The 27765-nt window shown below is 37.2% G+C and overlaps 1 protein-coding gene across 1 annotated transcript in view; it reads left to right on the forward strand.

The window, feature by feature from the left end:
* CDK14 (cyclin dependent kinase 14) overlaps positions 1-27765 on the forward strand; it is a 323842-nt gene that overhangs the window by 272499 nt on the left and 23578 nt on the right. The gene's annotated exons all lie outside the window — the stretch shown is intronic.

The raw sequence follows: 27765 nt of genomic DNA on the forward strand, positions 1-27765 counted from the left end.
CTAATTCTCTTTCCATGAGTTCCTGGGGAAGGAAGGGACTAAACACAATGCAGTCTAAACACATGGGCCCTTATAGAATCGTCAGAGCTAGAAAAAACACCTTCAGGGTCTGGACTGGAGGAAGCAACACTGCTCAAGAGCAGCTAGAACACTGTGGGCAAAAAAGTAGGAGCTCTGCCAGGTGAGATCTGCAAAGCTTCTTATCTGTGTGGTGTTTCTCACCCATTTTATTTTCATGGAAACAAGCAGTTGCTTGCTAACAAACACCATCATTTTCAGCTCATGTCTATTGAGAGATGCTCTGTTTTAAATTTCTGTTTTTAATCCACTGTGTATTGTGATCACAATAATGCACAGAAGTTAAACAAACATCCCCCACCCCCAAACCTCCTCCCCTAAGAAAACAAAATCCCAGACTATGATGATAAAACAGATCATTAAGAGTTTCAGCAACAGCCTGTCAGCTTGGCTCTTAGTATGTTTTTCCCTGCCATTAAAAACCATATAGATCCACAAATTTGATATCATTTAGAAATAAAGGGAGGGGAAAAGGATTTTAGAGACATTTTATCCGCCTTACTCTTCAACTTTAAGATTATTTTTTCAGACCAATATTTGTACTCTAGTGTTTGAACTAAAAAAACCTGCAGTTTTTAAATTCTTAAATATTTTACAAGCTTAAAGCAAATGTAGTATATTTGTAGATGGATGCTCCAAAAAGTGAAAACAGGATTGTTAATATGTGAACATAAGCAAAATGAGTTGTTACATGACCTTGTCTGAAGTTTTGCTGTCTCTCTTCCTTACGTCTTTCCTTGTTTATTGACTTTATTTGTCACATTATGCCTGAAACATGGAATATAAAATCCATAATTCACAGATCTTACTCACCTTGTTCATGGAAGGTCCTACCACATTTTGTGTCTCTGGAAAAATGCTGCATAAGAATAAGGAACCTCAGTGCAGTGTTTGGCCCTTTTGGCACAGTTGCTGAGTTTGCAGTGTTAACACACATTCCCCCCAGCATACACATGCCCCTGCCATGCATTCTTTGCAAAAGCCAGTGATTTCTTTGCTCCTGGTGCACATCCAGATAGAAAGGAGATTGGAATGTGGAGACAATTAGCTTTGTTGTCTCCTGCTTTTGTATATGCACTAGGCACATTTATGATGGAAAGGTGTCCAGTAGATCCCAAACTTTCTGAAAGGCACAAGAATTTCAACAGATGCAAAGCCTATAAGTAAATGGAGAGTGCTGTCAACCCTTCCTTCATTTAAATAAACCAGAAAATGGACAAGGGCAGAATTGAGATCATATTTTGCCTTTTAAGGTAAATAATCTGTGTCAGATTCCAAAAGCTTCCCATCTCAGCAATGATAAACATGAGCCAGATCCGTCATACCTTATCCCTGTGAGACCCCACTGCATGCAGTGGGTCATGGTATCTGTTTGTGTTGTGGGGAGGAGGGAGGAATAGTGTGTAAAATGCTTTACGTCTGCGTAACTTGAAGATTTTAGGTTGTTCAAATACATGTACTCTGGTGCTAATGGAAACAGAGATCACTTATCACCATATCTAAGGAATTAGAAATGTATATTCATGACTCCCTGTTACCCAAATAGGATGTCCATCATTCTGCATTAATGACATAGCTCTATTCTACTCATTTCATTTTTCTTTATGCTTTACCCAGCTGAATAGCTCAGTGCTGCCATGGGGTCCTGTATCGTATGGCAGACTTTGCCTTTTGAACTGCCCACATCACAGTTTTCTGCAGCTCCCTATCTCCACTGTCATTCTTTTTCTTTACTCTAAATGTTTCCAAGGAGGAAGAAAAGAAAGAAAGAAAAGATTAAATAAAAAAAAAGGCGGGGGGCTGGGGGGGAAGGAGAGGAGAAAGAGACTGCTGAGGAAAAATAAAAGTTTAAAAGAAAACCAGAATGAATGCTTCACTTGTTGGCTTTTAGCACAATTACCATACCTTAGGAAATATGCAGGGAATAGTTAATTATGACTAAATGAGCTCCTTTTAGAGTTCATGGCAGGCCCCAGCATCCAACTGTCAGTGTTGTGAAAGATTGAATTAAAAGGCTGGTCCCCCTGTCAGCCGATAGGATGGTCTGCTGGGGGAAAATAGACAGTGAAAAGATAGCTGGGTTAGAGTAGCCTCAGCAAGAGAAACACGTATAGCATTTGCATACTTCTCCTGCAAAGGGGGTTTAATCCAAATAAAGGAGGAGATTTTGGTATTGTCAGCCAAGGCTTTGTTCAGTGTGAAGAGCAGAAGGAAATCTGATGAAGGGGCCTTTCTGAAGCCCTTGCACACAGACTGGAGGTTGTTCTAGTGAAGTTATGTACTTTGGGATTGTTTACACACTGTTGTCTGTTTGAAGAACTCCTAAACTGAAAGACTCAAAGTATTCCGCTTTGCTAACACAAAAGCAAGGAATTTGTGTGGTAAAAATTACTTACACTGCAGACCTGAACAAGTTCGTTTCACTATCTTCACAAAATACGCTAAAGTTCCTTTTTTTGGTGTAGACAAAGTTCCCTATGACTTCTTGGCTGAACTCATATATCACAAAATGATTTCAGACTAGGAGAAAAAAGGGAGAATTATGTTCTCAAAATGCAGAGAGCACAAAAATAAGATACTCATCAAGCTTGAGGCAGACAAAATCTTGCTGCCTTCTCCAATACAGTTCTTTTTTAAACAAGTAGACAGTTTCATACCAACTAAAAACAGTGTTTTGAAATTTAAAATTCAAGGTAAAGTGTTGTTTCTCTACTAAGATCTCTTTTGTACTTTCTAGGGGTTTTTTTTATCACCTGAGAGATGAGCCAGAAGCCTCAAACCTCTTTTATATTCAATCTGCAGAAGACCCAGTCCATGCCTTAGAGCTTTTCCAGCTAAAATAGCTGATTTGTGTTTAAAAAAACCCAAAACTATTTAAAGGTGGTGGCAGGCAAATTGCTCCTCCTTAGAATGATTTTCCATTTACAGTGTATACTGCCAGCTTCCAAGGTTTTCACATGGGACAAAGAGCATCATCTCAGAGAGATGATTAATATTTAGGGACCAAATAGGTCATCTAACAGCACAGCACCTGAAAGAGATGGCTTTTGCTTTTTGTTGCTGCAATTTTTTTGTGTGTAATTGCCATAGTCTTAATGATTTTAGCTAGTACTGAACTATTTATTTGGATGGTAATACTCATGGAAATACTTTGTGTATGTGTGTAGATATAGATGTAGATATAGATATACATAAACACACACACATATAATGCTCTCTTGCTGTCTCTATTTATATATGTATGTATGTATGATTTTTTTCTAGAAATGTGTCTGTACATACTTAGCTCATTTTCTCATCAGCTTTGTAACTAATAGTCATTGTAAAGCACCATATATTTCTTGGTAATATTTTGTGAGGGTTAGGGTGAGCAATATCCTGGCCTGAATAGAGCTTGAAATTTCTATAGTAAAACAAGTACTGTCTTTAAGGTTTGGTGAAAGTCTGGGAAAGAAGATGAAGCAATTTCTAAGATGCCAAAGAATTATGTTGGTTATACATGTATGGATATATCTGTGTTTCCTCCACAGTTGCTTAAGGGTTATAATTAAGGAAAAACATTACAATCCTGTTAATATTAATAAATGAGTCCACATATGATGAAATTTGGCTCTCAGTTATACATGCTGTGACTTGTTTGGGCTGGTATTTTTAACCTGAAATGCTTCTTTATGCTCACTCAGAGACAGACATTGATGTTTCAGCTAAGATTTTTTTTTCCAACTAGTGATAAATGTGAATCATTTAATACTTAATCATCTATTAGCCTTATTTTCTCCCAAGTTTTGTCAAACTTGCACAGAAACACAGGCAGAAACAGGTCTGCAATCAATAGGCCACAGGGCACCTCCAGTCCTCAGATTGTTGGTGCAACTTGAAAATCAGTCATCAGAAAGGGGAGGTGGTTGATGGAAAATGTGCCATATCCCATTGCTTGCTAAGCACTATCTGCAGTCTGGATTCAAGAAAAGCCTGAATGAATTTCGGCATCTCCCTTTTTCTTCCACCCTAGAGAAAACTGGAAGGGGAGATCAAATTTTGGTAAAAATGGGAGCTGAACTGAGGCATTGGTTGGCACTCAGTGTGCAGTTCACACCTTCTCTTATTAGTTTAATTTATTCCTTAAAGCATTTACCTTTTTCCAGTGAAATAAGTAGTAGAAAATAAGGTACAATATTTCACAAGGGTTATTTTCCAAATGGTATTTACTGCTTGGAAGCATAGCAGTACAATCTGTAAAGTAGTTTTTGACTGCCTAAAGAGACAAACAGCTTGAATCCAGCCTGGGTATAATGTAGTATGCAATTTCAAAACAGTTACTTCTATATTAACTCATAAGTTTTTATTGCTTCATAAGAAAATGATAGCATCATCCCACAGTGCTTAGCTCCTCTAGGAGATAAACTCTTGTGACTTTCTCACGTGCTGGCCATCTTTGTGCAGCTTTCACTGGTTATAAAGAACTCATACTCCAAAACACACTGCTGGGAAAACAAGGACGGACCATGGTAGTAATAAACATGTCATTTAAACCTTACAGGAAAATGAATGTGGTTTATTCAAACACCCCTGCTAAAGTATAGCTGATGATAATATTTTAGTAATACAAAGAGGGATTTCTAACATCTTCTAACACTCCCATTCCTGGGCTCTGTTCTCACTAAAGGCAGCAGGAGCTGCACATACAGATCCAGAGGGCTTGCAACTTGAATAGCATCTAATATGGGGTTGAACAGTTTAAAAAAAATAGAAACTGGGCTCAGTCCAACGCTTACAGTCTGTGTGTAGTGAAGTGGTGTTTTCACTTTTCATCTCTTCCTCTTTGTTTCACAGTAACGGTGCAATCTCCAATTAGAACTCACCCTTTGTTAGCAGCAGTCACCGACGCCTCATCCCAGTCTGCGTTTTTCCTGTGAGAAGCGTGTCAGAATTTGGGGGGACTAAATATCCTCCTTTGTTGGTGAGCTTGTCAAGCACCGCACTGTGTTCGCTTTCCCACCAGGAAGGTCAGGCCGCTGGGGGGCCGCTCTATTTTCTAAAATGATCCCTACTGTCTGTCCATGCTGTCTGACAGATTGAAACAGTTGTCTGTGTCACTGCTTTCAATGCTTTTTAAATGCCTCACTTTCCTTGAAAGATGTAAAATATGTCGGCAGTGGGGGGGGAAATGTAAAAGGAACTATACTTTTTCCTGCTTAAAGAAGCATTGGGTTTTCTTTTCTTTTCTTTCTAAAGTAAACTTAATTTTGTTTAAAATATAAGATGACTTAGGGGAGGAAAAAAAAGCCAAAACAAAACACCAGCTAATCTGGAAGACTGGGTAAGTCACAGCTTACATATTCTATTTCTGAAACCTCATTTTAAAATGAGGGCAATAAAATTATTAAACACACATTCATTCAGTAACTGAAGTAAAATAGTAAATTTTCTTTGTTCACTTATAATTCAGTTTAATATATTTTGATCTGAGGTATGTATAAAGCCTGAAGAAATTGGTACTATGCTGAGCCTTCAATACTCTCCAGATAATTGAACTAATTAAATCTTTACCAACATTAACACAACTCCAGCATTCCTTGGACAGTGGTTAATTATTGCATGAACATGGCAAGCTTAAACTAAACAGATGAAAATAGAATCCTGTGGAATGGGTATTGAGTTTATTCTTTATTCATCTTTTGATAAGGTTTAATTAAAACTGCCTCTCTCCATTGTGGTGAGAATGAATGTGCTTGTTTTCTTAGTGAAAGCCAAATTATTCACTTCAGCCATGGTTCAATAATCAAAGGGTTTGCAAAGTTTTGGGTTATATTGTAGCTGTGGAGATATAATTGCTGCAATTCTCTATGAAGGCTTTATCTTTTTATTACATTGTCTTTTATTTTTTACTTTATTTAGTAAATTAGAGCATCCATTCTCTGATTCACTATTTTAATGTGCTTTAAGAAGGACATTTTTGTCGACAGGGAGTGAGCTGATGAAAATAAAATTTAAAATAAAATATTGTTTTTAATAATTGGAAAGCAAAAAATAGTTTCCAAATAAATCTATATTCCAATCTTTTAGAGTAATACACAAAGTAAAATTTAAGCACATAGCAAAAGCTGTCTTTGTCAAATGCTGAATTCTAATAAAGAACTGGTCATTTCTTTTTATGACAGTAACAGGAGGGTGCGTATGGTGACTCCCCATGCTTATACAGTGGCTAATTGATCACTGAGCAAAAATTATTGAAAAAAACAGCAATGGCTCATAGTGTTAGAATACACAAGATTATAAAACTACTTGAGCTGCTTACTTGTTTTATGATGTCAATCTTCAGCACCAGTGGTACTATGGAATAAACAAATCCTTGAGAGATGTGACATTTTGAGCAAGAGCAATGGGATACAACTGAAGGAGAATGAGAAACATTTGTGAGTAGGCATGCATGCAGACTGGTAGCCCTTGTGTTGCTATGGACTTGCCTTTCCACTTGGAAAGCTGTTGATCTGAGCTTCAACTCTCATGTTGCAAATTCACGTGAATTCTTCGAGAAATAACACAGCAGGTAGGAAATGGATCAGTATTCCTTTAAAAGGGAGTGTCCCACTCTCTTTTCATACAGTTCTGCTGGTGACTTGGACCACCAAAAGGGTCACAGGACAAGTTGCACAGTTTTATTTGTATTTTGGTATCTCATTCTGATGTGGTTTGAAATGAAATCCTGGCAGAACCTTGGTTTCCTGACAGACTTTTCCATTCCCATTTATAAAATATTAATTTCACTTTCTGTGATTTATCAAGCAACTATGCCATTGTTCTGTCTTGGGCTCATGTTGTCATTAGGGGATTCCAGGCTGGCACAGTGGTTTTGATTTAAGGGAGGAAAATCTGTTTCCTTTTTATTTTGTTATTCCAAGAGTTGTTTCTTTTAGAGTGAATTTCACTGGGTAATAAAAAATTTAAGACTGTGAGTGCACCAAAGGAGAAAATAAGCTGAGGAGGGAGTCTCTTGAACCATGGAGTTGCACTTAACTGGTAGCTCTTTCTCCTTTTTGAGTGATAGTGTGCTGGGTGCACGTCATGTGAATCCAGAGCTATTTGGAGCCACTGGACAAAGGGCTGTCTTCTGAGAAGCTGCAGTCAGAAATGTGTTGCTCGTATTCTTTGTCATGGAGGAAGAGAATTTGAGTCCCAGCTGATGCTGTTAAGATTCTGTAGGTGCAGCCATTTACTCAGACTTTACTGAAGTCAAGATTTGGTCTGTTCTATTTCTGGAGGTATGGGAATGTACCTGGTCTGGAAGAGGGCAACACTCCATGTTAGCTGTGCCTTAAGTGTGTGCATATGGTCAGTCCTGTTCTAATGGTGAAGGTTGTATTCTACTTCCCTGCTGACAGAATTTTCCTCCTAAATATGTTAAATTATGTCATCTCTGAGACCAGACATCCCCTTTAGTTGTTTGGGGTTTTTTCCCAAATAGACCTTACCTATTTTGTGAAATTTATTTTTATTTGGCATGAAGAAAATCGATATGGAAGAAATGGTAATTTATCTGAGCTCCTTTGTGCAACATTCTGTCTTTTAAAGCACTGTTATCTGTTATTACAGGAAAAAAAATTCTGAATTATTATAAGGGCTTTAATGTATTTTGTATGAATAACATTCTGTTAGAGGTGTGTTTACTGCACAAAGAGATTTTCCAATTATGCCATGGTTCCAAAGTCATTGAGATGGGGTCAGTGCACTCCTGTTTTCCCAGCAGCACAAATTTGATCTGGATTGAGAATGGATACCTGGTCTCATTTGAGCAGAGTACAGTGGCTCCATGCTGGTTACTGGGAACCACCATAAAACCTGCTGGTTCAATCAGTTTAGGGGTTTTTATCAGATTTGAAACAACAGAGTTAGATTGTACGATGTCAGCATGATTTTCACTCAATCATAGGAGCTTTGAAGCTGATTTGTAGCCTTGTCATATATAATTCTGTCAATCAGATTTTCCTGAACTCTTAACTGAAAAAAATCATCTTCTAATACTTGGTTACATTAAAATCATTTTGCTGGATCATTTATTTTTAAATTGCGATAATAATCTTGAATCACATAGGAAAAACCTGATGTCCTGGAAATTAGAAAGGGTTTCTGGCTGGGGCTGTGAAAAAACTGCTTGCTCAGGAGATCATAATCTAATCTCAGTGAATTGAAAGATTTGAAAATATCTTCTTTAAATGTGAAGAGAGAATTGTTGCATATTAATTATTTATTTATATATGTAGGTTAATGCCCTTTAGCATTTTTGAATATGGGCTGTTCTTCACTTTGACAGCTTTGCATATCATCCTTAACTTAGGGAGATTCTTAAGAACTTGAATAATACCAGGCATACACCAAAATGTATGTTAATGTGTTTATTAAGGAGCTTCTCAGCCCTCCCCCAGCAGTCACAGGTAAAGCATACCTTCTGAGGAGCAAGAGGACAGAATGGACTACTGTGACTTTTGACTGCATTGATTCTTTTTTACATAATGTGATTAATTTTTTTTATCTAATGATGAGACTCCTTCCTGTTTATCAAAATTGCTAATAAGCAAAAATGCTAATAAGCATTTTTTTTATTTGGCATAAAAGCTCCAGGAGTGCAAAAAGGTGATTTCCCTAAAAGCAAGCCCATGTATAATTTACAGGGCTACCACAAAGAAATCCTAATGACTTGCACCTACCAAGACCAATATTAACTCACCTCCAGCCACTATATTTATATGGTAATTTGTTGTCATCTTTGCTCTCAAGTACTACTTGATCCAATACAATCTCATGTTTTCTTTTCTTTATAGTTACTATATCATGGTGATCAGTCTGTGTATTTCCTGTCAACTTTGTTATTCCTTCTTCATAGCAAGTTCTTCATTATCTGCAGAATGTGGTTGGGCACTAGCCTGAAGTGCACAATAAGGCCTTGACATTGCAGTGTTTAAAAATTTGCTGTATCTTTGACTCTAGAAATTTTGGTCTTTGTTTAGGAATGTGTTCTGTGTATTATGGAAGAGAAATGTCATTATTTTACATTTGTCTTAGGATGTGGCTCCCTTGGCTTAGAGCAAGGCTAGGTTCAGTGACCCCAAATACCATGCTATAGTATATTAAATAATACTCCTTCATGCAGAGATCTCAGGCCACGTGTTCAGCCTTGCAGACTGCTACCCCCCTCTGCATGCAATCTGTTTTTATTGAGGCAACTGGCTGGCCTTTCCATTGGGAATTCATTCCTGCCTGTTCAATGATACTTAAATGCTCCAGTCATATTAATTTGTAGATGGGAGTCTTGAGTAATTATTGAATTGCTGTATCTTAAAAGAAATTCTAGGGGCGTTATGCAGACAGATAGGAAAATAGCATGTAGATAAAAAGTATATTGCTTTAGGAGAAATGTTAATGCATAATTTCAGACAACCCCATGAATGCATATTATTAATGAAATTCATATTATTACTAAGAACTAAAAACTGAGACAGAAGTAAATTGCATCTATTGAACTTTCTTAACTCTTATTATGTGAGAAGTCTTACAAAAATATAACCACATTTTTGGGCCTAGAAAATACTGCTTCTAATGACTTCTAGTGAGCAGTGTAAAGACAACTCACTTGCTTATCTCCTTCAACGAAGGCAGTCGAGGTCCAAGCCTCTACACTGATGCAAAGAATTGCTTATGATGAGCAAGAGAGGTAGCAGATGGGAAGATTTTAGTCCCTTTTTTAAGAATGGTGTCAGAAATGCCCTTATATCTATAGAAGACAAGGTAGCCCTGCTTTAAGTACTGTGTTAAAGAGGCTGTATTCACTGTTTTAACTATATTGGACTTGATTCTCTGAATAAGTAAACAGCAAGTGATACCATTTTTGATAGGTTAAAGAACAGTACAAAGGGAGGAGGTGCACAAAGCTTGAGTAAAAACAGAATACACAGGCATGCCCCTGATTAAGTCATGAAGGTTCACAGTTAGAGATATCCACTTCTTTGCCTCTTTATTTCTCTATATAGTGTTTATTATTGCAGATATTTCAGTCTCTACCTATGAAGAGATCTGGGCAGCTGATCAGTAAGATAATACTAAAAAGATTTCAAACTCAAGATGCTTCAGGTAACTTTGGGGTTTTTTCTCCCAGAAAATACCCAGAAGGCTTAGTACTCAGGCTTGCCCATTATGCACAGTGCATTGCTGGAAAAGAAAGCAAAACAAACAAAACAAACAAAACAAACAAAACCCCCAACAAACAAATAAACCCAACAAACTAAACCAACCAAATAAACAAGTTAAAGAAAGGTCCTGTTCAAGTGAATAGTATTCATTTCTGGAAGAGCTGGGTAGTTTGAAATGAGCTGGCATGTGGTAACTAACATGACAGCATGCAGCTATCTCTGATTGCCATCACCCATCTCAAAGGCTCAGAATCTAATTGAGATAAGCAAATATAATGGCAGAAAAAAGCATAGAAAGAAAGATGACCTTATGATAAACTTGGATGCAGAGTAGGCCTTTTTCAAAGGAGCAGGGCGAAACAGGTTTTCAAATTCAGAAGAAGAGAAGGCATGTTCTGAGGTACTGTGGAGGGTGCTTGACAGAGGACTTCTTAAAAGACAAGGCTGTGTATTTTGCTGTCACATGAAACTTTGTACAGGTTTGTCTGAGTGATTTGGCATTAAAGGGCTTCTAAAGATTTTTTTCTCTGAGTACAAATAAACTATTTTTTTGAACACATCTTGAAACCTCTCACTAATATTTAACTCTTCCTCAGGCCAAAAACTTACACCCCTGCCACCTCCCACCAAATCTGCAGATATAATTTTCTTAATGGAAGGAATCCAGAGGTGGGAGTGGAACCTTTCCATGTTCCTTGGGGTTTTATACAATGTTTCGTCATGCCAAGGAAATCTGGTACTCTTAAGTGAAGAATCAAATCTCAAAGCACTGCACAAGTAAATGAAATCTCTTTTGCACACTAGGGACCTTTTCATCATAGTTTTGTGTTTCAGGGGATTTCACAACCTTTACTTGAGGGAAACAAATATTCAAATCCCAGTTAGACCAGAATAGAGGAAATATGCCAAGTTCAATTACCACTGAAATTAGCAGCCTATGAGAATTTTTCCATTCATATCTTCACCATCTTTTTCATGAAGTTTTGCATAAACTGTTCCAAGGATATGAGAGCACAGAAAAGGGGTGACCACTGTAGAACAAATCAGAAGACCGGATCTCCCAAAGGTCGCAAAAAGTGCTGGAGCCCTGAGCAGTATGTTTCAGATGAAGTCTCTCACTTTTTAAAATCTTCATTTCTATGAATTTTCTAAAAGTGAAAATCCACCTACAAGTATATTTACATTATTTATATTTATATCTATATCTATATCTATAATATTTATATCTATATTTAATATTATATCTATATCTATATTTAATTTTTTTGAAGTGCATTTGCAATAACCATTTTTCTAGTTTTTATTATTAGTTTGAATTAGAATAAATATATGAAAAGCATAGTTTACTACTTGTTGTTGAATGTCCTTCACACCAAAAAAATAAGAAGACAATTTATTATCCATTAAAAGCAAAACCAAATGAGCAGAAAATACTTTTGAGATATTATAGATATAGATATAGATATAGATATAGATATAGATATAGATATAGATATAGATGATATAGATATATATAGATATAAGATATATAGATATAGGTATAGATATATTCCCTAGATAGGTAACATCTACGGATGATGATAGCCAAAGAACAAATTAGTCAGTATAGACTGTGTTTTCTGTGGTTCCTCTGTTTGAAGTTGGTGCAATGTATTTCACTGACTGTGGCATGGAGTGCAGACTTTCTGGGTATTTGATGCTCTGTGTAAACCTGCTGACTGCATGTGGAATGTGGATAACTGACATTTTCAAATATGTAGTATTCTAGATGCTGTGTAGCTTTGGGGGCTTCTGACATATTTTATCTATTTCTTTGTCCTTAGAGATTGATGGATGGGAATGTGATTAGCTTCCACACTTATTAGCTCACATGCTAAACCCACCCCCAGTCTGTAACATTTTTAGAATACCCTGTCTACAAGATGTTGCAGCCAACTGTAATGTGTTGTGTCCTTGTTTCTGAGGCAGTGCTAAATACTTAGTGTTGGCCCTCCTGTTTCTTTTCCTCCTCTTTGCTGTCTAGTGTGGCTTCCTTTGGTAGCTGAGGTGGACTTTTCTCAGTCCCAAGCTCCATCTCTACACAAAGAGAGAAATGTTGGGAGAAAAAGTTGACATTCACTGAAAATTGCAAAGAATGTTTCTACTTAAATTTTTTTTTTCACCTTTGCTTCATATAATGGGACTCAGATTTTTACTAAAATAATACAAAGGTTGACTTAAATCACTGATATTGCCTGCTTTAAAGAGGTAAAAAATGTTATCTCAGGAAATCAGCTGTGCAGCACAGTGGGAGGGTAGACCCAACCTCCATTTGTATAAGAAATGTGAGTTCTGATTCTTCTCACACTTACTGCAGGACAGGGAGGAAAAGCTCTACTGAAGTCAGTGAAGTTGCACCAGTTTAAAAATAACATGAGGTGAGAAAAGAATCAAGCCCCAGGGTGTTTCAAAGCTATGTGCTGAATCACTGAATCATAAAAAATAGGGCACGAAGAGCCTCAAGAGGTCATCCAGTCTATCCTGCCTTCCCCAAGGCAGAATCAGCTCTATCTGTGTCATTCTGACAGATGTTTGACTAACCTGTTTTTAAAAACATCCAGTAATAGTGATACCACCACCTCCTCTGGGTAGCCTGTTCCAGAGTCTTTCTATCCTTACTGTTAGACACAAAGAAAGACTTGGCTATTCCTGCTGTGGTTCAAATCAATAGTTACTTCTATTTGCTGCTGACACGAAGAACAGTTGAGTTTGCAAAAGCCATTTTAAATTTACAAACACTTCACAGAATATTCTGAGTTGGAAGGGACCCACAAGGACCATCAACTCTTTCAGTAATGACCTGTAGCAGATTGAACCCACAACCTTGGTGTTATTAGCACCGTGCTCTAACCAACTAAGTTAAACTTCAGTCCTCTGTAGATTATAAAGTGACCTTGTTTTTTCAGTCTTCATTAAGTATTTGGCTTTTTGAACTCTGTAAGACAGTGGTGGAGGACAGAGGGTTTGTATGGGGTTTAGGGAAGATAGATTGAAAGAAACATATGAAGAAGCAAATTCCTACCTGGCAGTGAGACTGTCTTTGGACAAGTGAGTGCATGTTCTTCCAGCAGAAGAAATAGTTTAACAATATAGACCTGTAATAAAGCCAGTCTTTCCGAGGGTGTTCCTATCAGAAGAAAAATTGGTCTTAGGGCTTTCAGCAAGCAACGTGATTGGGGTAAAATATTCACTAGAATTATAAAAGCTCTCTAAATCCCTCTGTGATGGCTGTCTTTCATATCAAGGCCATGGTTTCATATTAGTATTATTAAGTGACAGTGATTTTTCACCAAGGGTGTAGATGCATATGAGGTTCAATTCACATTATAATGTAGCTGTTCTGAAATAGATTCACATCTAACACATAACACATATTAGGCTTATTGTAACTGTAATTCCTGGGAGTAAGAGTATTTGATGGTACAAAGTGATGTTTCTCTTCAAATACAGGAAAAAAATACTATTTCAACAAATGTTTGATTATGTAAAAATAAGGTTTTTAAAATGCAAGTATGGTCTTTATATCTGTTCCCAAATTATCCTGATTTATCATGAGGCTTTATGTTAGGGATTATTAAACTGCTATCAAAACTGTAGAAGGTAAAGTAAAACCTATTTTACCCAGTAGCAAGCTACTAGTGGTCTATAGTGACCACCTTTGCATTATCAAAAATTTCAAGTATGTTTGGTTCTATCTTCATGATTTTCAGTGTGGTTCAGGAAAATGAGTGGTCCAGGGTATGTATACTACTGAGCTATACTACATTGTTGGAAATGGGTCAGAGCAGCAAGTGCATTGTGGAGCAGATTGCCCCTGATTCTCAAGCTGGAATGTACGAGCTTAGCCCTGTGCCTCTATCTAATCCTCCTTCCAACTAATTAATTCAATGAAAATATCATCCAGAAAATTCAGCAGGTTAAACCTGTCTCTTATGTTTACACTTGCTTAATATACAATGATGTAATTTTTTTAAGGAAATAGTAAACCTTTCAAATTTCAAACAGATTGTACTACCGAGATGCGTCAGTACAGGCCATACAAATAATTTTGTTGTGTCCAATCTAATGTAGGTTTCCTTCATTTTTATTTTAAAACTACATCAGAGCATATTTTTTACATCAATGTAATGAAAATAATCTTACAGCTTGGAAGAGATTTTGTAATTCTCTGCTGTTTTGCCTGATTTGCTCCATGTGCATTTTTCTTCTTGTTGACCTAACTGTACAAATCTGTAATGAAAAAATATTGATTGAGTCTTAGAGTAGGGGACTGCAATGTCACAATTTCACGCTCAGTTGTTGGCTAACAAGGCTCTGTAGTTTTTATTTAGAGAGGCCCAGTTGCAAAAACAAAAATGAAGAATTGTGTTAGTCCCAGCTGCCAAGGTTACAGAGCAAGCAGCTTAGAGGGCTCTGGGGTTCCAGGCGAGAGAGGGATTGTCTCTGCCCAGCATGTAAGGGATAGAGCTAGACAGACACTGTTGAGTGCAAGATACAGACTGACCCTAGCAATTCATAAATCTAAAAAATTACAACATTTTCTGGTTATCAGTAAATGGAGCAGACACTCAGCTCTGTAATTAACCCTTTGAAGGTTCGGCCACAGTGCAGCTCTTTTGAAATCTCTTTTCTGAATGCCTCCTTCAAGACATCCTGCAGATATCTTGGGTGCCCAGGTACTACTGGCAGTCTGTTATATAGTATATGAATACTTAAATATTTAATATATCCATTCTAAGGAGGGTTTTTCCTTGTTTTTACATTTCATGTTTAGTTGTTTATAATATATCTTTACATGTGCCACCTAAAATATTATACTAAATTTTCTGAGCTGGTATAGCTGCTTCAGGTAGAGATCCTGGAATATATTAAAGGAAAGTAAGCCAGATATCCATGGCTCAATTTCAGGCAAAGCTATAATTTTAATTGATGGAAAAGTGTTATTAAAATCAGCTGTCAAAGTTGCCCAAAAACTCCAAGCTTTCATTTTATCTACGTATAGGCTTTACATGAAGCATCAAGTTACAGGCTACAGATAATTTTAGATACTTAACCTCTTTATCTTTTATTGTTTTAGTAGTGCTCTGTTTTAATAATTCACATATTGATATAGCCCTCTGTGACTAATTCTTCAATTGTAAATACAGATTTGGAAGGCCATCAAACTCTGCCTCTGCATACCAACGCAAAAATCATTGCAGCTTTAAAAAACAGTAGGAAAACAGCAGACAGCTATTGCAAAGGTACCAAGACAAGATGAAATAGGCAGGCCCATGTAACACAGTTTACATTTTTCTTTTTTTCTTTTCTTTATTTTTTTTCTTTTTTTTCTTTTGTTTTTCTTTTTAATGGAGCTGTGTCTGACTTTACCCTCTTTGGGTTTTTAACAACCTTATCAAAGTATGCCACTTCTTCTCTCTTGTCAGGCAAAGTTGTATATGGTGAGTGCATTTTTAACCTTGACCCCAGTTCCTCCCTAAAAAGAAATCCACATAATTCTTAAAAAGACACTTGTAAGATTTCTTGATGCACAGTCCTTCAGTTTACACAACAGCTGAACTGTTAACTACAGAAACAGTCAAAATATAGGAAAGCATGGATTAGTTCCTTCAATCTGCCATTGCTACATGGAAGGAAATTTGCTGGTACCTGAGCTATGTGTCCAAAGGTATTTTTGAGTGAAAAAGTTCCCCTTGGTGTTTGCTTTGCCCTGGCTCCCCAGGAGCAGTTACTGTCCTCTGAATATGCATTCCCTGTCTGTCTTCTGGTATTGTATTTGTATATTACTAATCATAGTACATCATTAATATCCATTAACTTAAGCTAATATTCATCCATATACATTGTCTTCTTTTGTGGACTTTCTGAGGTTTGGTAATCTTGACTAAATTTAGTGGGCAATGTAAGCAGTATTTTCTTTTTGAGACTAAGATGAATGCCTTTATTTTTAATACACTTTAGTAGTGTATTTTCTCACATAACTGTTAACACTCATTTTACCTTTACCTTCATTTGGTATTATCCACATGCTATTCTCCTAAAATTCCACTCCATCAAGATGCAGCTTTCTCATGCCATTTGGGTCCAACTCTGACCTTTGAAAATGTACACTTCCCCCACCTCCCCAGGGTATCTGATCTATCATGTGTATTTGCTTGCTTGTATTTCATTATCACCTACTATTCACATTTACATTTATAAATCATGCATGACATTCATTTGCAAATCTGCAGAACTTCTTCTTCTGCAATATCCCATACTGTAGTTAATATCCTTCAATATAAAATAAGCTACTCTTTTATTGCATTGCTTAATATCACATATGAGATTTCTAGGTTGTGAGATTTTTTCCTTTATAGAAGGCTTGCCAAACTGTATGAATTTTTTAAGACCATTCTTAGGGATTGGGGAAAAAAAGGTCCTGTTTATCACAGTAAATGCTTGGCATATTCAGCTTTTGAAAGTAAAGCTCCTTTTAAAAGGTGTACATGCGTAGCAGAAGTTCTTATGCCCACAGACATTTCCATTTGTTTCATACTCATGTCACTTAAAATCAGATGAAAGAATTTTAGAAAATACCTATTTGGAATAATGGCCTAAGTCATTACTGATATTTTTTCAGGTCAAGTTCAAATCTTTATGCAAAATTTTTCAAGCACGGGAATGTATTGCTTGCCCTATCGGATAGACAGCTATCTAGTTAGCTGAACAGAAACACCAGGCAGTATGTTATTTCTGATCCTGTGTTGCAGAGCATATTGTTTTATTTTGATTAAATTGTACCTTGGTGTTCTACCCTTAAGATTGTGTGCTTGCATTTCATTATCACTTGTTATTCAAACTTGCATCTCATTTGAAATTTGCAAACCTGGCAGGTTTTTTCCTATCTTTGTTATAAATTATTAGTTAATTTCCCATCTCATCTGTTAAGAGTGCAGCCTATTTTTAATGGTGTTTTCTCATGTGTAATGTTTCTCCAGCTCTGGATTCAGTCAACTTCGACTTCATTTCCCCCCACAAACCTTGCTAGATCTCCATGATTTTATTACTTTTGATTTACTTTCCTTATGCGGCTTCCATCCTGATTTGCTGTTTTCCTCCTGCTGCCATAGAGCACGTCTGTTAAAAACTCCTCCTTCTGGTTCAAAATAAATGAAAAGGAAGGAAGTAATATGAGATTTATGGAGTGAAAAGTACACTGGTTTGTTTAAGAGGGGGCAAAAGTGTAGTTGGTTTCTGTCAGCAAAGAAAGAAGCTTCTAGCACATAGTAATTTTTTATTTTATCCACTCTGAAAAGGCTAAGAAATCTGTACAGCTTGTAGCAATCTGTACAGCTTGTAACCAAACTAGGTACAATGTACTCAGCTTCCTATTAAAAAATTATTATTAATCTACTTACAGTATGTTTAAGTAACTATCAGTCTCTGTAAGTCTGCCACTGAACTTCACAGTAAATTGCGTTGATATTTGGATTATTTGGTTTGTTCCTTGTTTGTCTGGAATGAGAATAAAGTCGGTCACATGTTTTTCCCCTCAATCCTGCCCTTCATTCCCACCATGTGTGTTTATGGGATGCTTAAAATTAACCATGGAGAGGCAGAGGGAACAGCTGAAGCCAAGACTCTGGATAGAAGCTGCAGGAATTTTAAAAGAAGTCCCTGAGTGCTGTTTCACTCTTCAGATGATGTTTGTTTATCGAGACTGAAACTGCTCATAGAAAACTATTCTTGTTTTTTACACTCTGGCTTTGCCAGTTCTGAAATCCAGCTGTGAAGTGTGCATCTTGAATGCACACCCATGTACACATACTTTACATATTCATTCTGAATTTACCATGCTGTATTTTTACAGCCTCACTACAGGCCTCTATGGCAGACCACCATAGGAGCTGGATGCAACAGAGAGGGCTGGGATATGGGCTGCATGTGCCCATTTAGCCCTCATCTGGCATTGCTCTTGGTGGCTCGAGCTGCCCTGAAGCCCCTGATGGAGCCTGAACCTCTCTTCCTGCTCAGACAGAAATGTGAATAAAAGCAGGTTTCATTCAGCATTGCAGTGAATGGCACTATTGCTGAACCCAGTGTCATGAGTAGAGCACAGGGCTGGCATCTTCACAGAGAAAGTTTTACCAGCCAGAAAAGAAGTGTATGGTGGAGAAAGTGGTCCTGCTGCTGTTGAACTCAGAGAAGGAGTCAAATCCTCAGGCAGAGGAGACTGTGCCAAATGTTACCTGCCTGTACACCAAGGATTTGTCCTCCATGGGATCACCTGCAGAGCCTTGGAGGCAGATTGAGTGATAGTTGGGAGGTGAGGAGAAATTATGGGTTTGCAGCTATGTGGACCAACCAGCCGTTCTTCATTTCCCACAGGGTGGAAAATAGGAGGAGGCTCTTGTCTCCAGAGCAGTGTGGTCCTCAGCTGTGCCAGTTTCTATGTTTGTCACTTGGAGTGAGAGCAGTCTTGTATAACACTGGTTATACAGGCTCAGTCCTCTTTTATTTGGCTTATTATTCAGTTATTAGAAGTTTTCAGGTTAAAAAATATTTTGGGGAGAGAAGTCTTCATTATGTCTTCAAGTGGCACAGGAATTCAACACAAAAAGAAAGATTTCATAAAGTGTCATGTATAGGAGCTGATAAAGTTTTAACCTGAAACCAGAAAAAGGCATGTGATAGAAATATTTGTTGTAGCAAACACATGCGATTTAAAAATTACAAAATATATGGATAAAACCTGTCTGTGTAGAACCAGATTGTAAAGATGATAAACATGTACATGCATACCTCAGCACTAACAAAAATGGCAATCACATTTCTGATTGATGTCCTTATCCATTTAAGGAAAATGCCTGCATATAGTGTTAAAGTCTGTGAACACTTTATTAAATATTCAGCAAACATTATATGTTGGCAATAGAAACCACATATTTAGGCTTGTGGTTTGAATTATGGTTACAGTGCAACACTGATCTTGCAGGTCGTTTGGCTATGGAGATTGTCCTCTCAAATGAAAAACAGCACAATTTTTTGACAAATATTATCTGGCACCATTACGTTGCTGTTAACTGAAAACATAAATGCTTGTTCAGGTGTCAGGTTCACTGGAAGATGTAGATTAACATTATGGATAGTATCACAAGACAAAATAAATAGGAATTTAGGACTCTTTCTCAGTTTTTCAAGTATTTTTTCCTGTTGTGAAGTGTCTGGAGTTAAATAGTGCAGTTTTCCTTCATTATTTAATCTCTACTACAGTAACTGTGAGGAGCATGGGCATGATGAGAATTTAACATGATCTGTCATCTAGAGCTATCTTTAACTCAGACTCTTCCATATATAGGAACATTTGCCTCAACCACTCTCATCCTAGTGTCCTCATAAGTGAGACTATTTTTTGGTGTGGGAGGAGAGGAGGTATAATGGGAGAAAATATGTATAAAAAGCTGCTTTCTCAGCTTTGCTATATAAGTAGAAGAATTGTCTTAAGCTTTGTACATTGCTTCCATGTCTTGACTCTGTCTTCAGCTTTCAATATTTCCCATTCCTGAGAATGGCTAAGCATGCAGACGTCTCTGCGTGTGGTACTCTTCCAGCACCACTGGCTGGGGAGGTGCTGTGGGTGCAGTTTGAGTCACCTACCTACACTGGAAACCATCAGCTAGCTAGATAAACAATGAAAGCACTGTATAGCATCTGTGATAGTCAAAGGTAATAACCAGGCATCTGAGATTTGTAACACACTACTGGAAAAATTTTAATTACTGTTGACAGATATTTTTCTTTCTGATGATGGATTTAGAGGCTGTCACAGATGACCAGAACAGTTTTCTTTGTTTGTATAGTGCTGTAAGATTTTTATCTACTATGGTAAATACACATTCTTTTCATAAAGTATTGTGTTTTACTCTAGAAAAATACAATTTGTAGGACACATATTGATGTTGAATCAAATCACAGGATTAGACATTGATTAGTCGTTATTGTCAAGGTATTCATGAACTCCAGCTCCAAAAGTATCCAAATTAAGTATTAGTAGGAAAATCAATACAATTAAACATGAGATTTAATGTAAAAGTACCTGTAGATAACTACACTACAACTTAAAAATAATGTTCTCGGCTTAAGAACTACATTTTTCAAAAAATAGCTGAGTGAGCTCACAGGGCAAGTAGATTATCCTGAGTACTCCCAGGATCTCAGGGTTAGCTGCCTCCCAAACTGGAGTTTTCAAGGTTCCTACAAACATGAAAACATCCATATCGAGGCAGACTAAAAGTCCATCTAGATGAATGTTTTGTCCCTGACAGTTGTCATTGGCAAGTGGTAGGGAAAGAGCAGAGGGTGGCACAAATGCATAATACTGTGTTATCAGTCTGCCTCACAAGAAATCTTTGGTGTAGAAACTACCCAAGGATTGAATCTGGAGATTTTTAGATCACATAAGCATTCTCACATCCTCTACCAAACCAATCTATTTCTATTTTTTTGTCTTCCTCTGACCCACTTAACAGTCTGGGCTAAGCTTTTCCCCAGTACTTCCATTTCTGTAGGGAAAAAACCCACGTTTTCGAGAATAAAACTGTTTGTGGATAATTAAAAAAAAAAAAAAAAAGAATATTTAGGATAGTAGCATTAACCAGCAGTACCAAGTTTCATACTTATGATAGGTATAAGGCATGTCCCTGAAAACACCTGAACTTTCATTTGAAACAGTGACATGATTTCACATCTTTTCTGTCTGATCTAAATAATTACTATTTTCTGATGCTTTTTTGTCCATGTTAAACAAGAGAAAAGAAGTTCCTCTGGGCGCCTTCTTTTTCCCTGTGCTTAAAGAAAACAAGCAAAATTGGTAAAACGTGCCAAACCCTTTCTCAGTGTGGTCCTGCCTGGTGATCCATGACTTGGGGAGTGAAAAAGAAAACAAAGGCAAAATGTACTTCAACCTGCCACTGCTACATGTACAACGAAGAGAATATTTTTATTTAAAAGACAGCAGCTGAGCAGCAGTTATTTAATCCATGCTGCTTGAGGGATGGTGGGGGAAGGGGCATTTTTATGAACGCTCTTCAATGACTCCTGTGCAGCTTCATGGCCATGGCTCCAGCAGAAACCAGAACTATAATAACAACATTGCAATTGGCCAGAGTTATGTTGCAAGCATTTTCAGAGTTATACTTCACAGTCACATCCAGTTTGATTACTTCCAGACCTAAGACATTAAGCTTGTTCCAAAAAAAAAAAAAAAAAAAAAAAAAAAAAAAAAAAATTTAAAAAGACAACCCTTCAAAAAAATCCTTTATCTGTCTGAAAAGAACTTTCATGTTGAATAGCATGATGAATTTGCATTCTATAGACTTTAATTAAACAGTCCCTTTTTTTGGAAGTATTATTCCTATTGCTGTCATCAGCATTTGTTTTGTAACAGTGCAAAAGGGAGAGTGAACTGTGCTAAGAAATCCTCTTCTCCTGGAACTAAGTTCCTTTGTGTGAAACTTGTGTGCAGAGATGTGTGCACGCACCTAGAGGATGTACTTAGCCTTCAGATAATCTATTGCATTTATACAATTTAGTCTGCCTAAAGTATATGGGTGAAAATAGAAACGTGGTTTTGTTTGTATACTCAGGAAAAAAAGCTAACTATATGTGTAAGTGAAGTGTAAATATTAAATGTTTGGTCACACTGCACTGCTGTCTTTGCATAACCTATCTTTTTGGTTGCCTTGCCATTTGCGAATTACAGATCCATCCCTGTTTGTGATGGTGATGTAACCTCTAGCCCTGAACTTACCACTATACTGACCAGGCAACATCAACTGCAATGCAGAAGAAAATGAAATAACTCCCAAATAATCTAAAGTCACAAATGTTGAGAGTGTTTTGTTGGGTTTTTTTAAGGATGGCAACTTGAGTCCACCCATACTAATACTTCCTACCCATATAGTTGAAAGCAAACGATGAGCCCATTTCAAAGTGTGGAAATTCTACTTACTAATTGCTTGCTCTTGACAACGTGAAATGTTTGACCTAGACTCTGAGGTATTTCTTCATAGACAGAATTGCCATATCTGGTCCCAGACTGAATTATTTAGAAGCCATGTCTCAAGCTGTCAGCCTGCAGAGCAGCTCTGTCACTGCAAGAGTTTCTTTTCCTTCTTAACTCTCTCAGATATGCAGCAGGATTTCTTACCAAATCAGAAGAGCAGATAGGGAAACCAGTGGGAAGCAGAAGATAAGAATGCAAAGGGTAACAAAAAAAGAAGGGAAACATGAAGACTCTGGTTCTTTGTTATTTTTTTAGGAATGTTGAAGGATGTTTCCAAAAAATTTGTACATATGTGCAAATATGATCAACATTTTTAGAAAGACTATAAAATCAAAGGGTTCATTTTTTCATTGTGTAATCAATACATGTAGCGTTTTTCCAAATCCACAGCTATTCATTTGTTAAAAACATTTAAGAAGCACAAAGAACTTTTCCACTGCATTATAAAGATTAAGATTGCTGTGAAAATATTCTGCTATCTGCCTAAATTATTGCAAATACTGTAAAGGGAAGGAAAGACTGTTCTGCAGAAGGAAATTATTTTGTTAATATCTGTACCTCTGTTTTGAAAGCCTGAATATGTTTCTCCTAAGAATCTCAGTAGGCCTGGCCTATATGTGCATAAGTACATAATTTAATTTTATTTATTTTGAAATTAAACAAGTGCATAAATTCCAGGCTCAGGTGGAGATTCCTAATCTGCAATTCTCTCTGTAATTTTAGAAAAGAAATTATGGGAGCTTTGTGCGAGAAAACAATGTGCCAAGTAATGAAATCATTATGAGCTAATTGCAAGTTAACTACTCTAAGCTAGCTACTGGTTGCCCTACTCCTCTAATATGGGTCAGTAATGCTACATGAAATCCTGTTACCAGCATAACATAATAATTATAACCGGGATATTTTTAACAAAGAATTATTGAAGAGTTCTCAATTTTCCGGTTCTGTAGCCTAAAATGGGAGCTTTGTACAGGGCTGTGCTCTGAATCATCACTCTGGTCACTTGAAAAGTGGAGCTTGTAGTGGTGCATGTTGTTAATTACAGCATTTTGGATGCAATTATCATGCTTACAGGATGACTCTTAGGGCCCATTGGTCTGCATGTATTGATTTTCTAGCTGGCTGACCTATCAAGTGGAAAAATGATTATGCCCCACAGAAAATAAGGGAAGGAGTCATCCATCATGTGCCCAGTAATGTTGCAGAAGAAACTGTGGAAGTTGGGAATTCAGATACACAGACTTAGGGCTGTCTGTGTGTCACTTCTTCTCAGCTCCTGCTGTGCTCTACAAGCTGTAGGAAACTGATCTCTAACCTGTGAAAAATATAAGAAGGAACTGATGGGAGAAAAATATGTACTGTACCATGGTTTTGCAACAGAGTACGTGGCAAATAGGATTTCAAAGTGAAATGGGTGACAGAATTTCTCATAATTCTGGTGTAAAATTCTTTCTCAGATATGTTTTTCTTATGACTCTTTGCCCCTTCCATTTTGTCAGGAACTTTTCTTTCCTTTGAAAGATAAGTCCTTAGGATTAAATTTTTTTTACAAAGATAAAGCTGTGGTCCTATTCTTACAAGAAAATAAGATAGCATTTGCAGATTAATTTTTTTTCTCCAAGACTGTGGCTCAGAAGAGCAATCACAAGGCTGAAAGCCATGGGAAAGTTTCCATTTTTTCATATGTCTACCACCAACTGCCCTTAAGCTTTTTCATCTATTCAGACATGCACAAAGATAATTCACTTAAGATTGAGAAACCATTTGTAAAGCAGGTGAAGTATTATTTGCCGGGTGGACTAAGACAGGCAGCCCTTGCGTGATCCTCTCTGATCATAAAAACGTCACTTAAGGCAGTGGCTGCCTTGGTGTTCTAACTTGTGGGAGGGGGGAGCATTGGTGCTTGGGCAGCAATATTGATGTAGAAAACTGCAGAGGCAGCGGGGCCAGAGTCAAGACCAGACCTGGGTGGGGTCTGGTCAGCAGAAGTGAAGCTGAGGAGAGACCTTGGCACTGCCAGGGGTATTCATCTGCATTTATTCTTCAGTCTTGTCAACTCTTGCCTGTCCAGTGTAAGGGGAAGTTTTTCCCAGGAAAGCAGGAAGAAATGGTCCTGCATCAAAGATTTTCCGCTTAAAATAAAACAAAACTGGAGAAATGCAAAGAGATAAAGCCCATTCATGCTGAGCTCTGGTGGCTCAGAAACCTCTCAGCAGCTCAGGTGTATTTGGGCCAGTGGTTAAGAAGAGAGGGCTTCAGTGTGGGAAGAGCTGAAGTGGAGGAGGATGCCTTCAAGTGAATGTGTGTGTCCAGGAAGATTGGGTAATGACTGGGTGAGGGCAGGATGGTAATTGGCTGTGAAAAATAACTGCAAATGCAAGTGTAAGTGAATGCCAGGCATGAAGGGTTTTGTGAGGAAGAGATTAAAGGGCTTACTGTGCAAGTGGGTGTTGGTATTTATGGTAAAGAGAAAGGCAGGTTTGTAATTTACTTGTGCTTAAGGTGGTAACTTTTTTTTTTTTGACAGTTTTGCAGTCTTTGCCAGAGTCAGCAATTTTTAAAGTGATCCCCTGAACAGAAAAACTTCAGAACTTTTCAGAGGAAATTTGAAGGTCACAGAGTCCTGCTGGTTCAGATATTTGGGATGCTTTAGTCTAAATCACACCATTCGGATTCTTTCAGCAGCTCATACTTCACAACTGTACAGTTTGCAAACAGGATGCTTTCTCCTTTTTTATTCTTTGCACCTACATTTCTTATTTTCTACTGCTGAAAGTGATTACCAGTAATTGTAAAATTGTGGAAACAATTTTGAAACAGCATAAAACTGTTATAGTGTCATTGACCGTTTGACTTTGTAGACAGATGTAGTTTGATAAACCCTTGTTGCCTGAATAACTCTGCTAGCTTTCAGCTTGCACAAGATTGCTAGAAATAGGAGACATGGTTTAGTGTCTAGTCATTTCATTTTGTTGCATATTTCAGCCAGAATAAATTCTCTGTTGCCCTACCCATTTCCTTGTTTCCTAACACAAGATGTCAGGTCAGTAACTTGTTGTGGTTGTTGTTGCTGCTGTTGTTGGGAAGTGTAGTTTTGTCCATCTGGTTGAAGCACCCTAACAATGAGAATTACAAATCTCTGGATTCTGTGGATTCTATGCAACATGACATATATGACATTCAATATCCTGTAACTGTCCCCTGAAACAGGCAGATGTGGGAGAGATTTGTGTCTACCCACAAGTCAGAATTATGTATTTGCTACCTATATATCCTTATTTTAGGGTTATCTTAAATACAGCAACTGATTTCACCAAAGTGAAATTTCATGAGGAGATATGAAAAAGCACTTCATGGGAAACTATTGATATATGTATACAAGGACAGACATTTGTGTATATTAGTGTGTAAGATTCAGGAAATGTGAACATCTGGTTTCTCTTAATAGTCTTTTCTACTATTTCATTAATAAGAATTATTTTGATCTCATTCATGTCTGACCTGAAGAATTCATGAAATCTAGTTCTCTCTCAACACATCTCCACTGTGTATACATATTTGACGTGTCTTTGTGAATTTAGTAAATCCATCTATTTAAAAGGACAATGTGAAATTCTGTACTAAACCGTGGTCTGCTACACACATGTCCATTCTCCTTTTATTTTCTTTGAACACAGAACACAGTAAAATGTATTGTACAGTGTACCAGTTTGATATCACTTTGATAGACATGATGTGACCTTACATAGACACTCCAATGTACTCTAATCCGTGGTCTCCCAGCTCCCACTCTGCAGGATTTTTGCGATGTTGATGGAACCCTGTGCTTTCACAGAGCAGCTGCAGTGACCCTCGCCCTGCTCACTGCTGCTGACAGCTGCCTACCATGTGTAGAGGAAACCTCACAGACTAAAATCTCCCTCATAAAGCAAAGATCTTTAGATAAGCATGCAGGCCCGATCATGCTACTACTTTAAAAATAAATAGTTTAAACCCAGAACTTTTGGTGTGGTGCTAAAAGAGTGGTAGCTAAATATTCAAGGGATTCTGCCTGGCAAAAATAATGAATATGTGACACAGTGTCTCCTTTTAAAAACAGAAAGAAGAAAACTTCAGTATAAACAATGAAAGGTATCCTAAGTGTAAATAATCTGCATAAGAAATAGTTAATCTGTCTGTTAGGACAGGTTTGACCTGCTAAACAGGCTCATCAAGTTCTTCTGGTTCATGTTTAACAACAGTGTCATAACTACCTGAAATCAGAAAAACATCCATCCAATAATTCATGTATCAAATGAGGAAAGTTTATTTAATTTGAATTGTAACTTTTACCCACACAGGGTATTTACTTCTATCAAGATTTTTATTTAGGAAAAAAATAAAACAGAATGAAAACAAGAGTTTAAAATAAAAGTGAAGAACAAAGTTGGGTGTGATATTTAATCTTTTTTTTAATATTAAAACTTGAAATAATTATTAGGTAAAAACAGATTGGCATTGTACTTCTTAAGGCATTTCTTCACATACAGTACCAAGAATTATATCACTGCTAATGTTTTCCTGCTGAGCTGCCGTCATCTTTTGTCTTGCTGTCGTAGTGTTACATTGATGTACCTTCCCCATTTGGGTAGAGGTCATTATCCTCGTGCCCAGCTGCATTGCCTCTGCTGTGCAGGTTAACTGCTTGAGGTCTTTTATCTAGACAAATGTTTTACCAGAGCTTTTGCTCCATGATGACACAAACTGTTCCTCAGAGGTCAAATCCAGAAGAAGTGAATACCTGGATATTCACACACTAATTCAGAGACACAGGGGAGTTCAGGTACCAGCTTTGTGAAATGAATAAAAATAATTACTATAATGTCCCTTATTTTCAAAACCTTCTCCCATGTAAGTACTTGTATGTTGTCTTCATTTACTATTTGTGTCATTGTAGAACTGGCTTGTCAAAAGAATGCCATTTTACAATCAAGTTTGACAAATGTATGGTAATCATAATAGCCAATTTTTACAAAATAAACTGCGTGCAAAATAAGCACAAATCACAGTTCAAACATTTTTTATATGCTAGCTAATTCTATCAATATCTTCTTTTTAAACAGTAGCTTTGAGACTATTAGCCATTCCCTGGGCATTTCTGGTAGTTTCTTTCTGTGCATGAGTGATAATCAAGAGGCAAAATAACAAGTGAGAAAATGCCCTAAAGCTTGCTCAGCTAGGCTCAGATTTTATAACATCTATTTTTTGCTATCAATTATAGGTTAAAAGGTCTAACAAGTACATTTCACCATGCTCAGAATTTCAGCCTTCAGCATTCAGATTTTGTCAGCCTTGTCCCAAACAGGAAAAGACGTGTACAAGAGCTAATCCTCTGGATCTCTTTGTAGGAATTTGAATGCATTCCTTGAATTGTGAAAT

Source organism: Vidua macroura, chromosome 1 (assembly GCF_024509145.1).
Source record: "Vidua macroura isolate BioBank_ID:100142 chromosome 1, ASM2450914v1, whole genome shotgun sequence".
Lineage (NCBI taxonomy): Eukaryota > Metazoa > Chordata > Aves > Passeriformes > Viduidae > Vidua > Vidua macroura.